The sequence below is a fragment of the Canis lupus genome, chromosome 12 (genome assembly GCF_011100685.1).
Source record: "Canis lupus familiaris isolate Mischka breed German Shepherd chromosome 12, alternate assembly UU_Cfam_GSD_1.0, whole genome shotgun sequence".
NCBI lineage: Eukaryota > Metazoa > Chordata > Mammalia > Carnivora > Canidae > Canis > Canis lupus.
The window spans coordinates 30,385,239-30,408,636 of record NC_049233.1 but is presented as its reverse complement, the minus strand read 5'-3'; positions in this window follow the sequence as shown (position 1 = coordinate 30,408,636).

The window sequence follows — 23,398 nt, the reverse complement described above, 5'->3', positions numbered from 1 at the left end:
CTAGTGTGACTGAGGAGCTATATTTAAATTTTTCATTTAACTTTGATTAATTTACAATTAAATGTTAGAGGCACATGAGACTTGGTGTCTATCATATGGAACAGCATAGCTCTAGGTGACCTCATCCAATCCAAATGATGGTTTCCAAATTATAGCCCCTGAAATTATCAATATTTTGAATGATTTGCTAGACATATCAATACAGATGTCTAACAGGCATTTCTGTCTTCATATGTCCAAATTCCTGGTTTTCACTGAAAATCTGTAACGTCTCTAATACCCATCTTTAGCAAAGCAAACCTCTGTATATTTCTTTAGCTCAGGATAAAAATCCCTGGAGTCATGAACAATATCTGTCTCCTATATCTCGTAACTTGTCAATAAAAATGCATGAATCAATCTTGACCTTCAAAAATCTATCATCTTTTCACTGAATCTAGAACTACACCTTATTCTAAACAATATTTATCTCTTGCCCAGACTACAGTAGTTACTTTCTAACTGGTCTTTGTCCTTTCACTCTACCACACACTGGTTACTCTTACCAGTTTTGTCTCTGTTCTCAGATTTCTGTTCCAGCTTCACAAGCTAACTGTAAGTCCTGAGAATGAGAGAAACGTGTTTTTCCACTGAGCATTTGATTTTGTCTATTTGTTTGGAATTATCTTTATTCAGATATCCTCAAGACTCCTTGACTTCATTTGGGCCTATACTGAAATATTACCTTATCAGGAACTCCTTCCTGAACAATCCTTTCAAAATAAGACCTCCTTACACCTTACTGAACCTTAATTTTATATTAATATTTCTTTTTTTTTTTCTGTCCCTTCCTTCTAGAATTTATGAGCTGTATAGTCAGAATCTTTTTGTTCACTACTGTACCTTTAGGGCATAGAACAGTGTGTGTTGTAACTAAAGTAACTATATAATTATATATATATATATGTATTTATATACATATCTATAATTATTGTTATATACTATATATATAGTATATAACAATATATACTTTTTTGGTATAGTAGAAACCAAAAAAGTATATATATATATATACATTTTTGGTTTCAAATAGCACCACATAAACAACAGACAATATACATGTTTTTTTTTCTTTTATTCAATACATCTAAATATTCATTTTGAATATCAAATATAGAGAGATTAATTTGGGTTAAAAAATAAAATCCTCAGGTTAATATTTTTGAAATATAAACCCAGGCTCTCGATGTGCAAGGCAATGACCAAAATTAGGGTATCAGGCAAAGGTAATACTTCAAAATGTTAAAAATAAAAGAACATAATGAGGAAGTTGAACCCATTTTGAAATATCTAGTGTTTCATTTTTTTACTTTTTAATTTAAATTAATATCTCATTAACTATAATGATTCTATAGCAAATTAAATTTTAGTTTAATATTTAATATTTAGACAATATTCAACATATGTTGAAATAGATTAAAATTTATCCCTTGCATCAAATGTTGGCAAGGACATGGAACAGCAGAAATATTCACTGCTGGTGGGAATGCAAAACGGCACTTCACTTTGGAAACCAGTTTGGCAGTTTCTTATAAAACTATGCATCTCTTACCATATGATCCTGCAATCACAACCCTTCATATTTACTTAAATGAGGTAATTACATCTACAAAAAAAACCTGCACATGAATGTTTATAGCAGTTTTATTCACAATTGCCAAAATGTGAAAGCAAGCATGATGTCCTTTAGAAGGTGAATGGATAATCAAATTGCAGTCTATACAATGGAATGTTATTGAGCACAATAAGAAATCAACTATCAAGTCACAAAAATTTGTGGAGAAACTTTTAATTGCATGTTACTAAGTGAAAGAAGCCAATCTGGAAAGGCTACATATGTATGATTCCAACAATATGACAGCCGGAAAAGGGAAAACCAGGGAGACAATAAAAAGATCAGTAATTGAGTGGGAAGAAAGTAGGGAGGATTAAGAGGAAAACAAGGGATTTTTAGGATAATTAAACTATTATTTGGTCTGATATGGAATGGTGGATCCATGTCATTATATGTTTGTCAAAACCCATGACATAGAAAATATAGACAATGAACCTTAATGTAAGCTATGAGCTTTATTTAATAACAATATATTGATACAAGCTTATCAAGTGTAACAAATACACCATATTAATTAATGTAAGATATTAAAAATAGAGGAAATTTGGGTGTATAGTGAGGGGATTTGTGGGAACTCTGTATTTTTTTGCTCAGTTTTCTCTTAATCCAAAACTGCTTTAAAAAATAAAATATATTTTCACAATATTAATTCTGCCAATCCATGAGCATGGAATATTTTTCCATCTCTTTGTGTCTTCCTCAATTTCTTTCAGAAGTGTTCTATAGTTTTGAGGGTATAGATCCTTTACATCTTTGGTGAGGTTTATTCCTAGGTATCTTATGCTTTTGGGTGCAATTGTAAATGGGATTGACTCCTTAATTTCTCTTTCTTCAGTCTCATTGTTAGTGTATAGAAATGCCACTGACTTCTGGGCATTGATTTTGTATCCTGCCACGCTACCGAATTGCTGTATGAGTTCTAGCAATCTTGGGGTGGAGACTTTTGGGTTTTCTATGTAGAGTATCATGTCATCGGCGAAGAGGGAGAGTTTCAACGTGGATGGAACTGGAGGGTATTATGCTGAGTGAAGTAAGTCAGTCGGAGAAGGACAAACATTATATGTTCTCATTCATTTGGGGAATATAAATAATAGTGAAAGGGAAAATAAGGGAAGGGAGAAGAAATGTGTGGGAAATATCAGAAAGGGAGACAGAACATAAAGACTGCTAACTCTGGGAAACGAACTAGGGGTGGTAGAAGGGGAGGAGGGCGGGGGGTGGGAGTGAATGGGTGACGGGCACTGGGTGTTATTCTGTATGTTAGTAAATTGAACACCAATAAAAAAAAAAAAAAAAAATATATTAATTTAAAAAATTCATTTCCTAGGTGATTTATTCAGGGTAAGTTATTTTTTTAAAAAAATCCTGACTCCTATTTTGATCATCATAATTTTTTTTTCAAAATCTAATAATTACCAGGGTCTTTTGTGTAATTCTTAGTTGGATGGCTAATTGGGAATCATATAATAGGATTTGCATATAGATTATGTGCAAGATTGATAATGTCTTTAACTGCTTTTCTCTATTTTAGGTAATGTTAAGTTTTTGTAGATCAATATTTGTTAGTCATTAGGAAGAGAGGTCTACATTTTGGATTAAAGCCTTCCATGAAAAAAGTATAAATATAATATATAACCACTATTTTGTCATATAATTATTTATACATAGTAATAACATCTTCTACAAATAGGCCACTAATGACTCTTCACATTAGAAGAAAAAAGCACTTAAAAATCAGTTATATTTTCAGAGTATTTTCATGTGAGTACAAAGTATTTGAAAGACCAATATAAGGCTAAAGTTTCATAACTTTTACTGATTTGCACAGAAGAAAAATTGAGAGTGGTGTATCTCACCATGATAACGCAGTTTAAAAATTATTTGTTCTAGAAACAAGTGTTCTTACTGGTTGGATAGATTTTGTTGCGTATAAAACAGACACATATATACACATCAATTACCATAGATTTCTCAAGAATGATGTATTTTGTTCCAAGTGCATTAAGGGAAACTGTGAGGCACTTCAGTAGCTTTTACTGGCAGGTGTTAATGAAAGGAACAAATAGGTGTGCTGGTAGGCTCCTTTTCTCACTTCAACCAAGAAAGCTCTATGTTTATCAGGTCTGTATTTTATACTCTCAAAGACAGTTGCTTTTTGTAGCCAAATAAAGTTTTGGGATTTACTACATCAAACAAAACCAGCTGGAGAATCTTCTACAAAAAAAAGGTAGTTCAAGTCATTGAATCATTTAATTAGATTAGTACCATTTCTCACAGAAATCTCTTCTCCTCTATATGATAGTTTTATATTAGTCATTAAAAATATAGAGACAAACACACAGAAGTATCTTTGCCCTTGATCTTATTTCACTCTGGAGGAAAATATAGAAAACTAGAATATGTGACATGGAAATGAACACTTTATATAGGAACTAGAAATGATATTTAAGCAGTATGCTGTGTTTTGTGTTTATTACCTTGTTTAAAGGCAACAAAGATTTTGTATGATAACTGACAGAAATTCAAGTTCAAATAACTTTGACAGACACGGATTTATTTAGTTTGTCTACCTAACAAGTTTAAAAGGAGTAATGGATAGAGACACAGGAGTATAAGGGTACAATGATGGTCTCAGAAATATATGCTGTTTTAAACACTTCTTTGGTGTGTTTTACTCTTTTGTTGAGTCAAGCTTTAATCAAATGGTAGGAACAAAGGTCACTAGCAACTTTAAAACTTTATTGTCTTTTGAGAATAACCATATCCTTAAAAAGTGAGTGCCACTTTCCCAAGAGTGAGCAAATTAATGAAATGATATTTTCCCTATTTCCAGTTGAACTAATAAGAGGTTGAGAAAAGGCCTATAGAAAATACAAAATCTAAAAAAAAAAAAAAAAGAAAATACAAAATCTCAAAATAAGTGAAGTGCACACCAAAATCTTAGTGAGGATAATACCTTGTCCTCTACATCTATATTAATATTCCCAATATGTCTGTGTAGTGAGAATAGAATCTTCCAAAAGGTATGTTCACAACCCAACTGCTGGAAATATGTGAATGCAGGTGAGACCAGAAGCAGGTTGTCAGTATAGGAAGGTGGAATGAAAGCAATATGTAGAAACAAATACTGCAGGCAGTATTCATAATTAGCTTAAGAGAATGAAACAGACTTCAAAGTGATTACAAATGTCTATGTAATTGCCTCATATGCCCAGCATATCACATGATCTCTCTTTGTAGCTTAGAAAATTTAGAGATGATACTTCTGAGGAAAATTTTGTATTATTAGAGCAATTTGCTAAAATATTTACTACACAAAACACCTAAATGGAGCCACTTGCTTTGTCTGACTAATCAGTATCTTCCTTCCAAACTATTGTCAGCTAATACATTGCCAATAAAGGATCATCCCTATCTGAATAACAATCAGACTTAGTTTTGGATTTAGGATTGCTAGCAGAAATAGTTAGCTATCCACCAATAAGTTATACTTTCCCATGTAGCATCTCATAATTGTACCAAAAATTAGATTTCAAGTTCTGTGCTTCTCAGAACTTTTGAAATCAGGTGTGGCTTTGTGAAACATTAGTGCATGGTAGAGGTGTTAGATATACTTCCAGGCCTGGCCTGTAACAGTATCTCAAGTTCCTCAAGTCTTTTTATCTTATTTTTTTGTCTTCCAGATGCCTAGAGTGAAATCAATACCCAAGACAGCCTCAGAAAAGGTTTTGTTCAGAATGACAGAGCCTGTGTCTGCCAGACTCCTTGAATTATTTCATGAAAGAGGAATACCTACCTATTCAACTGTTTATCATGGAAAGCAGAATTAGAAATAGATTCATATCACTTTTAGCCATTTAAAGGTCTACTTGTTATGAGTGGAATAAATGTATGATTCAAACAAATAAATAATCTGAGATCAGTTAGATTACTCTAAACAATGCAATCATAGATTAAAATGAAAAGATGAATAGGGTATTCAGAAGAATCATACCAATGATGGGAAGATCCTTAAATCTCACATTTTCAACTTTAATCCATATTCAGGTATCTAGTCTTATTCCCAGAAGTAAACAATGATCTCCACCTTCATCCCCCCCCCAGCCCCTGCCTGAATTAAATAGATAGAATTTAGAGTGAGAATTTGGGTATTTTTTTCCCACCTCCAAGTCTTCTGAAACCTAAACTTTCTCCTCCAAGCTTGGCCCATTATTTGATTCCGAAATGTTCTTGATTCTAAAACCTGTGTTGGCAATATGACTCTAAAATAGCCATAAAAAATAGAAATAAAAAGTAAAAAATGAAATAGCCAGAGCTTAAACTCAAAGTGTGTAATTCTTTTCTATTTTTTTTTTACTTGGAATAATGAATTCAAAATACATATACCAAGAATGTCTATCATATTAATCCTGTTTTCAAATGCAACTAGACATTCTACTACTGGACACTGATGGAGGCTCTTATGATTTCCAGTTTTAATCAAGTCATTTCATCACCATCGATTCCTTGCTTACAGAATCCTATTCTATCATTCAAAGCCATCTTCCATGTATGGCATTATTCTCCACATATTTATCTCTATTTTCTAGTTCTGTAGCTCTCACTCCAAATTTATACCTACCTATCCATATATCATCTATCCACACATATACACATTTCAATCTCCAAGAGAACTTTCACAGATGGCCAATATGAGAAAAGGGCTTATTAATGAAATAAAATAATCTCTATGTCTACAGAAACTTCCAATTTGCAGAGTCACATGGAATATCTTTAGTAACTACATTCTGCTTTGCATACATTTGGCTGTTCTTCTAGAATACTCAAATCTAGATCATGGTTCTCCCAAAGGATGTTTCCTATCATCATGCAATTCTCTAAAGTTCCTTTTAGCTATCAACTGGAACTCTGATAACTCTTGTGTTCAACTATATCAATCTTAAGAATAAAGTAGCCAGTTATTTTACTAGCAGAGTAACAGAGGAATCACAATTCAAGACAAGTGAGCTATGGTGAACTGTAAGGCAAGTCTGAAGAGACAAAGGAAAGGTAAGTTTTTGTAAGGTTAGGAAGAGCACAAGGAGGGTTGCTTTGAACAAAAGTTCATTGGACAATAACAGAGTATGAGGTTGTGGTATTCTCATTCACTGCAAGTAGTGATTTGTGTGTTGTTGGGGCAGAGGGGGATCTTCCTTCTTTTCTTTAAGAACAGGAGGTAAGTTTTCCATGTGAAACATGTCCTTACTTGTTAAAATAATTATTATCTTTCTTTTCCCTGTTAGCTATAAAAGCTGCAATAGTAACACATGCAAGAGAAATTCCCTTCCAGGGCTTCCTGACTCCATTTTAAATGAGGTTTTCTTTATTATTTTCATAATTTCATAAATAATTTTAATTCCTTACAATATAACTTCAGTAGCTTAGCAGTTATATTGATGCTACACTCATTTATATTGGTGAATTAATTTATCTATGCTTTCAATCTTGAGGTCCTAGTCTTGGAAGGTAGATTTAAAACTATAAATTGTTTAAACTACATATGTAATTACATTGGTATGCTGATCCTAGTGTTATGTTCTGATTATGTTGGTGAAAATGCACTCACAGGTGCCTTTTAGTATATCCCTGGGTCCAAGAGTTATTGCATACTGAGAGTGGCCTTGGGAATAATTGACTACTGATTTTTCCCATCTGTATTCTCTATAGATCAAGAGTTGTTGCTAATAATGATCTGTATCAATTTCTTTAAGATTTATTTATTTATTTTCAGAGAAAAAAGATGAGTAGGAGGGCCAGAGGGAGAGAAAACCCCAAACAGATTCTTTGCTGAATGTGGAGCCTGACACAGGGCTCCATCTTACAACTATGAGATCACTATTTGAGCCGAAACCAAGAAAGGGATGCTTAAATGACTACACCACCCAAGCATTCTTGTATTGATTTTTTTAAAGAGTTAAAATTTTTGAAATATTTTCTGAAATATATTTATTATGAATATTTAGATTTAGAAGCTTTCTTGTAAAAATAGGTTTCTCACTAAGAGAGTTTTTTTCCATGCAGAGAATACCCCTTTCCTATGTTCCTGGAAATAAAATTCTCTATTTTGTTTCCTAAATTAATAATACTTATAATCCCTAAATTAACAATAATTATAATTCATATCAAAGCAGGCATGTTCAAGCCTAAGAAGTTTGATTATCTCAGTTCAAGTTTGTGGCAGTCCTTAACCTTTCATTCCCCTCATCATTCTGTTGCCTCAAAGAGACAAAAATAGCTGAATATTTCAGTCTCATTATTATCTAGAATACAAAGCAATAACTAAAAAGATAGATCAGGATTGGGACTGGGATTATTTGTGGAAACATTTTCTTAAAATGCAAAACATTGCATGCATTTACTGCAAAAATTCAAAGATCAAGTATATGTCATTCCTGAAATATTGAAAATCAATATTTTAACAGACAGTTTCAAGTCCAGAAACAACTGCTTTTTCCGAAAAACAAAAACAAAACTTCATTGTTCCATGGCACATATATGTGTGTGTGTGTGTGTAGTCACATATTTTGTATTTATTTGCATGTATATCATGGCATTAATTTACCCAAATATTGTACATAATGACTAGAGGCTTTATGCAAATTCTTCTATAAATAACGTTTTATTATTTGGAGTTCTGAGAAACTGAACTGAATAACAGAGATATTATTTTGGTACTTTTTATTTTCACTTATGTATACAAAGACAAAAATACATATGAAACAAAAATAGATTTTAGTAACTTAGATGTCATCAGTCCTTACAAAATGATTCAATATTTCAAAAAGTTATGACTTTCCTAAACAACTCTTTAAATATAGCCAGACATCTGTTGCCTAGATGAGTTGCTAACATTTTTTTGGATAAGAATATTTCCCAGCAAGCTATTCTGCTTTGGATTATTTAAGTTTGAGCAAGATGAAATGGATAATAGACATAGCAGTGTACTCTCAACAAACCTGTTTTAAGTTACTCCTTATGCCAGAGATGAGGAGAGGGACATTATGTGTTTTTCTGCCATCTTAAATTTCTTCAAATGGAAGATTTTTCTTTTTAGACAAATATAGCTGGGAGGGATAATCTGCTTTTTGTAAAAATCTTAAGTCCAGACACTGTGAATTCTAGAGATATCTTCAAGAAAAATTAGCTTTCTATTTTACCCAGAAAATAAGTTTGAATGAAATTTGGTCAAATATGTATTTTACAAATCACCTAGCAAATACAACCCCCTTGCCACTTAAGCACTGATTGTATTTTCCATGAAAAATATAAATTATAAATGTAAGTACACATGGACATCTACATCAAAACAGCATATCTATTTTTTTAAATCCAATTAAAAAATCAATACCTGCTTGTCTTACTGACTGAAACTAAAGCTTTCTTTAATAATGAAAATATCATGTATATTGTAGTTATTTGGGTTTTTTTAGAATCATTACTTAAATAAAAGAACATTTGGTAATGTGTAAATTATCCCAAACCTCTGTATTTTCATGATCTATATACATCCCCCAAATACTCTCCATACAAATATAACATATAAATATGTCTTAGTTTATTCAAGTTGCCATGGCAAGATACCACAGACTTGGTAGTTTATATACAGGAGAAATTTTGTTTTTTCATACTTGACAGGGGCTGGAAAATCCAAGCCCACCTGCATGGGGGCTCCTGGGTTGCTCAGTGGTCGAGCATCTTCCTTTGGCTCAGGGTGTGATCCTGGGGTCCTGAGATCATGTCCCACATCAGGCTCCTCTTGGGAGACGGGCTTCTCCCTCTGCCTATGTCTCTGCCTCTCTTTGTCTGTTTCTCATAAATACATAAATAAAATCTTTAAACAAAACAAAATGAACAAAAAACAAAAAAGTGCCTGCATGGTCATATTATGTGACGGCCCATTCCTTGGTTCACAGCCTCTGACTTCTTGCTGTGTCCTCACATGGTAAAAGGGGCATGTGATTTAGATTGGGCCTCTTTTATATGAACCTTCATATAAATTTGCCATTAAACCAAAGGAAAACTATTCTATTGACAAAGCCATTAGAATGAATATGCCAATAAATGGTTCCAATTACAACGTATTTCTTTTATAGCTGTTTATAAGTTTTATGTATTTCAATGTATGGATGATGTACTTTCAAAATACAGGTTATATCTCAACACTAATGAGACATATTGCCTTATTTATGTTATTTGTTTGAAGAATCTTTATATTCAGTTTAAAAGAAAAAGATGAATTTGGCAACTATATTGTTATTGGTAATCTGATATACTGAACTTTTATATAAGAATACATTCATAAAAATAGGTTTCAATGTTGTGAGGAGCTTTAGGAGAGCAATCAGTACAATATAAAAGCACTAATTTTCTCTATTTAAATGGTAAAAGATTTTATACTTGAAGAAAAATTAATGTATCTTGAAAAATATGGTACTTAATGAGGCACAAACTGAATATGTTTTAAAAAGATATCAATGCATGAAAGCACTTTTTCTGTATGGGGTTCTAACTTACTAGTGACAACTTGATATTTTAAGTTTTAATATTCCATGAACACAGATGTTTATGTGTTCAGGAATTTTCCCTTTGAAATATCTTTTAATAAAAGAAAACTTATATAAGTTTTAAATTGAGAAATAGAAGAAATTGTATCATTGTATCATCATGAGTTTCATCCCTTTTTTGTTAAAAGATTTTATTTATTTATTCATGAGAGACACACAGAGAGAGAGGTAGAGACAGGCAGAGGTAGAAGCAGGCTCCCCACAGAAGCCTGATGTGGGACTTGATCTCCAGTCTGAGAACCACAACGTTAGCTGAAGGCAGACGCTCAACCGTTGAGCTACTCAGGTGTCCTGAGTCTCATCCCTTTTAAATAAGAGTAAAATTGTAGTATTTTAAAAAAATTCGATGTTAATATATTGATTTGCAAAAAAAAAAAAATCAAGAATTTAATAACTATCATATATCATATAACTCTGGGAAACACATATAAACTAATTCAGTCTAAAATTGCTGCATTGAAATATTACATATCTTTTCTTAGCCATTTTATTGAATAGTTTGTTTATGATTATCAATTATCAGCTTACGATAGTGTTTCTTTTGGTGAGATGAGATATCTAAACTGTTTTAGAGTATTTCAAAAAAAGATCAAGTGGAGCTAATATCAATGACCAATAACAAATAATCTACTTCAGCATAAAAAAAAAATAAGACTGAGGGGATTCCTGGGTGGTTTGGCAGTTTAGCACCTGCCTTTGGCCCAGGGGATGATCCTGGAGTCCTGGGACCAAGTCCCACATCAGGCTCCCTGCATAGAGCCTGCTTTTCCCTCTGCTTCTCTCTCTCTCTCTCTCTCTCATGAATAAATAAAATATTTTAAAAAAGGACTGATGGCATATACAAATACTAGATTCAGTAATATATTTTTCAGGGTAGCCCCATATGAGAGCTTGATTTCTGTTCATGACAAGCTCATCACTGACAGTGTTTTTACATTGCTCTATGTTTTCTACATATACATTACATGTTCAAAACAACTCCAATGAGGTAGATACTATTATAGTCTCATTTTTATAGAAAAGGAAACTGAAGCAGGAAAAAACAAAAAAAACAAAAAACTAAGTAACTTGCCAAAGATAACAAGCCACTTATTGCTGGAACTGGGAATCAAATTGAGTAGTCTGGCCCCTGAGCTTGGGCTCTTTATCATTATGCTCTCCTACCTGCAAAAAACACAGCAGGATGAAGGGAAGCTGTCAAACCCCATCTCTTGTCCTAGATTCAGATGGTTTAAGATGAATCCTATTCACATTTTTCAAAATTATTCAAACAAATATTTTATTTTCTTACAACTTATATCAGCTTTTGCCTTCTCACTAGATAGCTAGATAGTGATACATACATACATATATATTATTATTGTTGTTGTTGTTTAAAGAGGACTACCCTTCTCTGTTTATCTCATTTTGTTCCTGAAAACTAACTCCAAATGACCCAAGAACTCTCTTCACTCTCCCATACAGAAAACAAAAAGTCCTGGAGACCTTTTAACTTTTCTCTATTTCAACTATCATTGATCCAACATAGTAGAAGCAAGAAGACAAGTGAGAATTTATCTTATCATTGCAATCATTTGTCACCTTTTGGAAACATCTGAAAAAGCATTTAGAGATGTCATGAAGAGATGTTACTTCTGAAAAGATAAAAATGGTGCCAAATAGCCCAAGGGTAGATTCACAGCTTGATAAGGTAGTCGGCTTCAAATACTTTGAGTTATATTTTACCTCATGTGAGAGACAAGAAATTTGAACATACATTTGATTAAATCTGGGAAGGGGGCATGTTCTGTGAAGGAATTTAATAATCATTCAAAATAATTTTGAAGTATCCATTTTAAGAGTAGAGAGGTTGACTTTTGAGTCAAAATTATTCAAAATTACTTCTGATGCTGAAATACATTTTTTTTCCTATGGAAATCCACAGTATGTTCAGTAAAATTTAATAAATGCATTTGTCTATTTATTTCCTACATAATGACTGGAAAATCTGCCCATCACCAATTACATCATATGAATAAGGACAAAAAGCCTTGAGAGGATATGAGAAGCAGGATGAAGACTGAATTTTTAATATATCTCATCTTTTAATTTTGTTCAATAGAGGACTGTATAAATGCTAAAGAAGAAACAAACATTGTCAAATTTAATTGGTTTCATATGCACTAGTTCAAATCTTTTGGTGCAGAAAAACATAGATACTTTAAAATTACCTTGAATAATTATTAAATTCCCTCATAGAAAAAAATAGAACTCAAAGGTCAAGCAGAGCCTACTCTGTCCTTGAAATTAAGATGAGTTTTGGTTGCATCACTGTTTCCTGCCCTATAGATGTTCAATTCCAGTTCAAGAGGTCTACCTACGTTCCAGGGGTCACCTTTAAATTGCAGTGATAGCTACCCTGATTTCACTCACTATCCAATAAGGAAGTTTAATGTATAGAAAATGTCCCTTCTTTTGATTTACTGCTAAATTTATCATCTCTTAATTTATTAAACTTAAAAAAACAAATGAAAGAGCTTTCAATGGCCAAATCTTGAATAATTTGAGAAATAAAGTATAGAATAAATATACATGAGTCCATAATTATATACCTGAATGATTGAATAAACTAATGGGAGACATAGATCTCCATGCAGAATAATTCTAAATTATTTATGAAGATATCCCATACTCAAAATTATGGGGCGTAACTCCCACAATCTCAATGTGGCTATACATGGTGACTTCCTTCCAAAGAGGATAGTGTATAAGAGGGAAAATGGGAAATTTACAGTGGAGAAGCCTGAAAAGCAATACATCACTCAGGTGATAAACATGAACATCAACAGTTTTAAGTCATGATGATAGTGGATACAATGAGAATGACACTTTACCTCTATAGTCTCCTTCATCAAAATTCATAACATCAATCTAATAATGAGGAAAAATATAAATCCCAAATGAAAAATATGTATAAAGCACTTGACCAGCACTTCCCAAAACTTTTCTGATCAGAAAAAACAAAAACAAAAACAAACAAGAAAGTCTGACAAACTGTCACAGTCAAGAAGTGCTTAAGGACATATGAAAACTAAATGTACTGTAATATCCTAAATGAGATCCTGGACAGGATCATCAAGATATTAAGGACAAAACAGGAAATTCGGTAAAAACTAAGGAAATATGAATAAAATATATATCAGTTAACAATAATGTGTCAATCAATATTGGTTCATTAATCTTTACAAATGTACTATACTAGTAAGATGGTGACAATGGTTTATATGGAAACTCCCTGTACTATTTTTACAATTTTCCTATAAAGCTAAACATACTCTAAGAATTTTTTAAAAAGTATTAAAACAAAAAACAATTCTCAAGTACTTTTTAAAAAAATATTTATTTATTTATTTATTTATTTATTTATTTATTTATTTGAGAGAGAGAGAGAGAGAGAACACAAGCAGGATGGAGGGGCAGAGGTAGAGGGAGAAGCAGACTCCCTGATGAGCAGGGAGGGGAAGTCCCATTAAAACATGATCTTAGGACCCCTGGATCATGATCTGAGCCAAAGGTGGGTGCTTAACTGACTTAACTACCCAAGTGCTCCTCAACTACCTCTGATTATAGATGGTGATGTACTCGAAGAAAATAAACAATGACATGAAAAATAAATCAGAAACTTCATCTTAAGCAGTAAAAGAGCTACAAAGTAAAATCAAAACCCTTCAAAAGTACCCAGAAAATATATTGCTACAAGTGAATTTAAGTGAGAAAAATGTGTATTACCATTTTATACAAGTTTCTAAGAATCCCAACAACAGAATTTATTTTTTAGGTATGACATGAATGAAAATTTAATTCAGTGATCTTTGATACAGATAACAATAGCAAGAGGGAGAGGCAAAAGTGGCAAGAGCAAGAGCATAATTAAAAATCTTCTAAAAAACAAAAGGTGCTTTAACTGGCAAATCCTATTAAAAAACAACTAAACAGTAAGGAAATGGTCAACAAAACTAAAAGGCAACCTACAAAATGGGAGAAGATATTTGCAAATGATGTATCAGATAAAGGGCTAGTATTCAAGATCTATAAAGAACTTATCAAACTCAACACCCTAAAAATAAACAATATAGTCGAGAAATGGGACAAGAAGACATGGGCAGGCATTTCTTCAAAGAAGACCTACAAAGAAGAACAACAGGCACATGAAAAAATGCTCCACACTACTTTTATCAGGGAAATACATATCAAAACAACAGTGAGGTATCACTTTACACCAGTGAGAATGGCTAAAATCGATGAGACAGGAAACAACAAATTTGGCAAGGATATGGAGAAAGGAGAACTCTTGCACTGTTGGTGGGAATGCAAGCTGGTGCAGCCACTTTGGAAAAACAATGAGGAGGTTCTTCAAAAAGTTAAAAATAGAGCTACCCTATGACTCGGCAAGTGCACTACTGGTTATTTACCCCCAAAATATAATGAAATGAAGGAGCACCTGCACCCAACGTTAATAGCGGCAATGTCCACAATAGCCAAACTGTGGAAGGAGCTGATATGTCCATGGACAGATGAATGGACAAAGATGTGGTATATACATACAACGGAATAGTATTCAGCCATCAGAAAGATGAATATCTACCATTTACATTGACATGGATGGAACTGGAGGGTATTTTTTTTCCTTTTTTTAAAAGATTTTATTTATTTATTAATGAGAGACACAGAGAGAGGCAGAGACATAGGCAAAGGGAAGAGAAGCAGGCTCCATGCCAAAGCCCAATGTCGGACTCAATCCCAGAACTCCAGGATCAGACGCTCAACCGCTGAGCCACCTAGCCACCTAGGCATACTAGAACTGGAGGGTATTATGTTAAGTATAATAAGCCAATTGGAGAAAAACAATTATCATATGGTTTCACTCATATGCGGAATATAAAAAAAAATAGCGCAAGGGACCATAAGGGAGGAAGGGAAACTGAATGGGGAAAAATTAGAGAGGAAGGCAAGCAATGAGAGACTCTTAACTCTGGGAAACCACCTCCAGAGTTGCTTAAGGTGATGTGTGGGGTGCATGGGGTAACTGGATGACAGGCATTAGAAAGAATATATGATGTGATAAGCATTGAGTGTTGTACTCAATGTTGGCAAATTGAAACTAAATTAAAAAAAAAGAGTAAGTAATACCAATTTTTGAAATATTTTTCAATAACTAGTGGGATTTATCCCACAAATGTAAGATGGGTTAAACTTTGGAAAATTTATTAACATAATACACCAAATTGATGGAGAAAGGACAAAAAAAATATTATCATCTCAACAGATGCATGAAAAATATTTGGCCAAATCTAACACTCACAAAAAAGGAATAAAAGGGAAATTTCTCAATCTGATCAATATAATCCACAAAAAACTCTATAGCTAATATTATATTGATAATAAAAGACTTACTGCTTTTTTCCTAAGGTCAGAAACAATGAATAAAACTCTATCCCAACTAAAAAAAATGATAAAGACACAACTTACCAATATCAGGAAGAAAAGAGGCATATTATACAGATCCCACAGACATTATAAGGATAATATGTGACAACTATGAAAAGTTCTGTGCAAATAAATTTTATAACTTAGATAAAATTAACCTATTCCTGAAAAACCAAACTCCCAAAATCACTCAAAAAGAAATAGATTACACAGCTATTTTAACAAAGGAACTGAATTCATACTCAAAATTTTCCAAAAAATAAAGCTTCACCCCCTATGGCTTTACTGGTAAATTCTACCATCTATTTGAGGGAGAAACAATAGCAATTCTACACAATTCCCAAAATAAAAAATAGCCATTATGTTTTAAATTTCAAGAGTCCTAACATGATACAAAGTTTGATTATAACTTCATTTATTTCATGGCATTCCTGAGTACCAACTCAGTACAAACATTGGCCAAGATGTTTTTATAATCCCTGAAATTATTGTTAGCTCCAGAATTTAATAACCCTTGAGATATTTGGATATTTTGCTTTCCCTTGACTCCAGTTGCCTTGGAAGCCAACTACTGATTATATTGGAAACGACTCTAAAGAACACTCAACAATTGAGGGTAGTGTTAGAGTATCTTCCCTCAAGCATATACTGACTTCATTCAAAGGGCTTTGTGTGTCAGACACAGACCTGGGTGAAAGCCCATGACTGTCTATGGTGGTAGTTAAATTAGATTTATTTTCCAAAGGCATGGACACCTCATACTTTTCTCAGTTTATTTAAATTCTGTGGTAGTTCTGTGAATGGGTTGCCTGTTGATTTCTTCCCTAAAAGCTCCATGATTAATTCACCATTTCCAAAATACATAGCATGTATACGACTTGCTGAATTCAACTTAGTATGCCTACTCCATTGCTTGTTATATTACCCTTATAAACATGTACATTGATCAGTTAAATGCAGTGAATGGACTCAAATGTCTCTGCTTCTTTTTTGTTTCTGCTGATATCAGAGAGTCTTTATGACAACACTTATTTTCTATATTCCCAACTTGAAAAGAAAAAAAAAAGATGATTTTTAAAAGAATCTGGCATTTCTCCACCAACTTTTCTTCATGGCATTGCATGAGAAAAGGGAGTTTTGTAGGGGATCCAAAAGAATTTTGCTTAGGACAGATGTAACTCAGAATTCCAGTTTCTTAAAGTTGAATTATAGTAAAACTTTCTACTTGATTATTATATAAATAATTACCATTATTTTATTTTTTTAAAGATTTTATTCATTCATGAGAGATACAGAAAGAGAGAGAGGCAAAGACACAGGCAGAGGGAAAGCAGGCTCCATGCAGGGAGCCTGACGTGGGACTGGATCCCGGGTTTCCAGGATCATGCCCTGGGCTGAAGGCAGCGCTAAACCGCTGAGCCACCAGGACTGCCCAAATAATTACCATTAAAGTTATGATGTGATATTATTAATTTAGCTAATTCAATAGCATAAGGAAATATTATTTTGTGATAATTTATAGTCTTTATGGGAGTTTTGGCTAGTTATCCCACACTTCTATTTCTGTTATTCATAATCATGTTAGCATCTTCATATTATGTTATGTCCCAGAACTTCAGATGTGGAAAAGGACCCAGGGCTATTCTTCATCTAATAGAAACCAGTGTATCTCAAGAATCATCGTATTTCCTGGGGCTTAGTTTTGGAAGATCAAGGTGTATACTCCTTTTGAATGCCACTCTATTTCCACATATTCTGATGATATTTCTCCAGGGCCAAGGGGTTTTAATCAAAAACAAAATAAGCTTTTATACAGATTTTATTAAAGATATTACTAAATATACCAGAATCTTGGTTTTTGAAGCATAAATAGCAATATTATGACACTGTTATACTTTACATTCGAATAGCTACAACCTTACCCTTAAACACAGAATATCATGGGGTAGTATTAATTATAGGAATGAAAAACATATCCATATACATATTTGGCATATATATATTTGCACAGTCCTCATTTCAGGTTATAAGATAAGCATTTTCAAAAATATATCTTTAGTATTTTGGTAAAAACTTTAAATAAATAACCTCTCCGGAAATTATAGCTAGAAACCTGAACTGTCAATTAAAGGCAAGTTTCTAATGCCAAAATTGGTCCAAAAATGTAAGTTTCACCTTTAAAATAATATTCTTTTTAAAGAAATTTATATTTCAGTGCATATGTTATAATTTGAAACATTTTATTCATATCTCCATTATAACATTGAAGACCCAATATCATCCCTCTTCCCCTCCCAATGTCTAAACTAAGAAATAAAACATTTACTCTAAAAAAAAACCTGTAGAAACAAAAAAGGAAGCTTTATTTCCAATGTAAAGTATATTGGAGAATTTGGCTTAGGTGTGAGAGCCAAGAGGACTTGTTATCTATTTCCCAGTCTTAACCTGTGGGTAGCCCACTGGAAAATAGATGGAGTGAACAAAATAGGTATTTTTTTTCTAGGTCATTGCCTCCAATGGACTGATTTTTGTTCTATGTTCAAAATTTATACAGATTAGTTTTCCTAAATCCAGAAACATAAATAAATGCTACCACCATCATGAGGTAACTTGTTCTACTTCTATCTATGGGAAGAGTAAAAGGATTTGGTCAAAGATAGAGTCTCAAAAACATTTTCTCCTCTTTGAGTAAGAATAGAATGGTGCAGTGGCTTTATAATATGTTAACTTGCTAGGCTGAACTATTTACTTTCCAGAATTTCCAATTGTATTTATTTTTTTAAGATTTTATTTATTTATTCATGAGAGACACAGAGAGAGAGGCAGAGACCTAGGCAGAGGGAAAGCAGGCTCCATGCAGGGAACCTGATGTGGGACTCGATCCTGGGACTCCAGGATCACACCCTGAGCCAACGGAAGATTCTCAACTGCTGAGCCACCCAGGCATCCCCTGATTGTATTTCTTATAAAGGTAGGATACAAGAAAGAATCTTGGGTGATTTTGAGTGCGAAGGGAAGCAAAAATCATTTTGTAACTCACACACATTCTTGTTAACCTCCTGACTCATCTTCTTGGCTTAAAGCAATGAGTAAGTCTGCACCTGCTCTGCTTTCCCATAGATCCTCCTTCAGCTTTTCCCACTACTGAGTCAAGAGTGAGTGATGTGCATTGGATGTTATATATAGGTGATGAATCAATAAATTCTTCTCCTGAAACCAATACCATGCTATATGTTAACCAGAATTTAAATAAAAACTTAAAAAAAAAAAGTGCTTAGTTCTGTGATGACGGGCTCTTGCTACTGAAGGATACAGTAGTTGTCAAGGTCAGAAACTACAAAAATTGACACAGGCTTTATTTTCTTTTTGTGGGGCTCCAGTTCATGCATGTGCATCCATCCTGTCTTTGATTGGCTCTTTATTCATCTTTACTTCCTGATGGCCTGCTCTGTAAATTTGAAGATCTAGCAATAGATGCAGAATCAAGAGACTTTCCAAGATAGTTTATCAAGTTCCTGTAATTTTTTTAGATCAATTACTTGTAATGAATTGCCTTAAGAACTTTTCTTTTTAAACATTTCTAAGTCTCTGTCCTTTCAGCTCTTTGGGTTATAATTAAACTGATGTTCAACCAGGATTATGGCGATTATCTTTAGATAAAGAAACAAAAATCGATCAATCTCCTATCTTCATAAGTATGTTCACACTTCACAAACTGCCCTTTGTAAATATTCATAGAACTGTTTTTGAGCAGTGGATTTTTTGTCTTCATGAATCAAACAACAAATGAGGTATATCCACTGTATGGATATACCTCATGAACTCAAACTTGAAAACCCGTCCCCTATGTTATTTCCTTTCCCAAAATAATCTGCAATTCCTAATCACATGTTTTATCTACAATGAAAAGAAATAATTAAACATTACAGCCATGTCAAAAATAACATGCAAGTAGCATGGAGAAGCTACACATTTGCTTTATACACTTCATTATCAAATTTCCAGGGAGAAATTAAAGTCCTCTTACATGTTAAAACCCAATGACTGAAAGGAATTAAAAATAAAACCAAAGTATTTTGATCTTGTGAGTTAAAAATTCCAAAGAAATTAAAATCAGCTCCCCTCCCCCTAATTTTGTTTGATCTTAACCTGAGGACTTTTTGAAATTTCTTCAACATTGCCGAATAGGTGCATAAATATGTGTCCTTCAGGACCTCAGAAGTTGAATTATTTCAGTGCTGTGTCTCTGTTGCCACTCATGTTATGTTAGTATTATAGTGTACTGGGAAACACAATAGTATCCTATGACTTTATGCTCACCTATTGTTCTTAGATTGCAACTTACTACCTAGTCTTTGGAAATTATTCCAGGCTATCTCACTTTCCTGTTGTCCCAAAAGCTGTGATTGATAATGTACAAGCTTATCCAACCTCTAAGAATGTGAAAGAGGTACAAGTTTTTGCAGGAATTTTGGACGTTTAGAAGACTTTTACTACCCACTTGGCACAGTGCCCCCACCCTTTACCACCTGGTAAAGAAAGGGCACTGTCATGAGCATACTACAAAGGCACACACATGAATTGTGGCTTTCCACAATGTTAGCTTTATTAAATTATAAAACAAAGTAGATAACAATTATAAAACAGGTTCCAGATTCCAAACGCAATGACAATTCACCATATGACTAAACTTGGCCTCTTACATGGCACACAGAACAGGACATTAGACAAGCCACACAACAAATAAGATAAAAAAAAAGAAGAGTGTAGGAAATTAACAAACCAAATGTGAAGTCAGTCTGTGGGTGCGCACTTGAGATAAGGCCTCAGTCTGGTCTGGGTCAGTTCTGGGCACTTACTACTTCTTATGTTCTGGCAGTTATGGATCTCAGTTCTGTTTGGAGATCACTTGGGCAGAGTCTACAGTAGTAGCTGCCTTTTTTAAGTGGTCACACATAGAGGGGTAAGGTCTGAAGAGTCTGACAGTTTTCTGCCCAAATCCTCCCCTTTATAAAGGGATTTAATCAATTTTGGATCTCTGCACACTTGCACACCTCCTCTGGTTCTGCTCATTATCGGTTCTGAGATGTCAGAACATTGGTTCATTGGTTACATTGGTCCCAGCTATATCTTGTAGTTGCAGTACCTTAACTGCTTACATCATTGCTTGACACAGGTTCCTGCTTGACATGAAAGACTCCATTTTGTTCTCTATGTGCATATAAAGGACTAAGGATCAGGGAAATAGCCAGAATACTAATGAAAATACCAATGAAATAGATTAAAGCTGTGGACATCTCCTAAGCTATCATTTGATTTAGATGTCCTCTAACTCCAAAAGGTATAAGTTTTGCAATGTGGCAAAAACAACCAATGGGGAGAATACCCCTGGGATTTTGGTCCCAGCTCTGGAAAGGATCAAAAACCTGCTATAACCCCATACAGTAACAGCTCCTAGCTGTATACATAGCACTCCTCTGGATAGAGTCTCTCATACAACACCCATTGTAGTAGCCAGTGTGCTGAGCCCAAACTGGTCTGGCTGGTGATTAAACATAAGCCCCTGCCACTAACCCTTTGCAGTGAGAGTTGGGCTACTCTAAAGGTATTAACCCTATGGCTGGCACAATGGGAAGCCAAGAGATAGATGATCAAAATTATCCCTTGTGGGGCCAGGAAGTATATGAAAAAGACATTTGGGTCCATTTGCAAGATCCTGAGGCAATCCTCACTAGCAATCAAGAAGCCGATGCCCCAGTTCAGGTACAAGCCTTATCTACCACTGACCCCTCAGCAGATATGAGAAATTGGGTGCATGAACAGAATGGCCACCTCGGTGCCTGAATAAGATGACATATTGCCAAGGATACGGGATTGCCTTTGAAGTATAGAGACTTGGTTAATGCATAACAGCATCTAAACAATTCCCAAAGAAACTGCCAAAAAAATCTGGGGCTTGTCTACCAGAGTTCCCAGCTGATGAGGAATTGGCAAATTGATTTTATTGGCTCCCTCCTTCTTAGGGTATTAAATATGCTGTGGTTTATGAGAACACTGTACCTGGCCTAATCTAAGCTTTTTTGCCTGCAACCCTGCAGTCCACCATGAGGGGAGTAAAGGAACTGAGTTCCATATATGGATATCCTTGTTGAATAGATAATAATCAGGGATCACATTTCAAAGGTCATGATATGCAAGATTGAGCAAAAGAGCATGACTTTGAATGGAGGTTCCATCTCCACTATAACCCACAAGCAATATGGTTGGTAAAATGACAAAATGAAATATTAAAGCAGCCAATTAAATTGTTAATGGGTAAAACCATTGGTTGAGTAAACTAAAATATTATTCCAGGCTTTAATATATTTAAATGTTCAACTAGTAGGGCCTATTGCCCCATATACCAGAATGGGAAGCCTTGCCTTCACACCCAATAGTGCAAAAGTGTGGAAATCATGGTAAACAGCTATTGCCCCAAGTCTCTTGGTAAATTGACACATTATGCTGCTGAGGACACCAAGTCCCATCACACCTGAAAAGAATTATCTACTGGAATTTGCAATGGAACATCCTACTGGAATGGGTGAATTACTTTGCACCGCCGAGTGAGGGGGAACCACTCAACTTTCACTGGGATCCCATTGCCTTCCTGCGAACTGGATCTAAGGAAACCCACTATACATAGTATGGAACATGTTCAATTGAAGGAGGGGAACAACTGTGAATCCTGGTGTGGCATATCCCACCCCAGGCCATCTCCTCAGGCCTGACAGTGCTGTCCCACACAGTCAACACATATGGTATATACATACAACTAGGTCAAATTAGTAAAGCTACCAACATCTCTTCAAGGCTGGAGGTGGGTGGGAATATTCTGTTTTGGATTATCATTTGGCTGCTATCTTTGTTCTCTCCATTGGCCTAGAGGACATTATAACAAACATGAAAATCCTTGTTAATTTACTCCACAAGTCTTAAATGATAGCCAACAAAGTCTCTCCTTACTGAATACTGAAATGTTTCTGTTGAGAAGAGCTGTCCTCCAAAATAAAATGGCCTTCAACTTTATTACTGCATTACAAGGGGACACTTGTGCCATTATCCAAACAGAATATTATGTGTTAATACCTGATGAGTCTGCTAATAAATCATCTTTATTAAATTGTATGGATACAAATGAATGCCCTGAGTGATCCAACCTCCAACCTAAGGGATTTAATAAATCAAGGGTTTGAATCCTAGGGCTCTCAGTAGAAAAAGTTGTCAGTGATTTGGAGAATTATTGTCTTACTCTGTGTTTTCTCTTGTGTGTGCCTGTATTGTTGCTGTGGCATCTGCCTCCAATGCATCCAGCCAGCCTCCAAAAGAGCATGGCCTTGCTAAGAAAACCCTTACTGACGGCTCAGGAGCCACTACAGAAAAAAAAAAGGTCACATGATATTATAAGAGCTGGTCCTGAAGAATGAAATGTTGGAGAATATCAAGAGGCCATTACTGTTGATTGACCCCTGACCTGAACCGAAGCTCTCAGAAGCTCCTTACCTCTTCCTCCCTGGAACATGTGTTCTGCTTCCCTGCCCCACACCTACAGGCCACTCCAAGAACATAGACTTGAGATGATGGTGTGATGTAGAGAACACCTACATACTATTTGTGACTCAACCCAGTTAAGGTC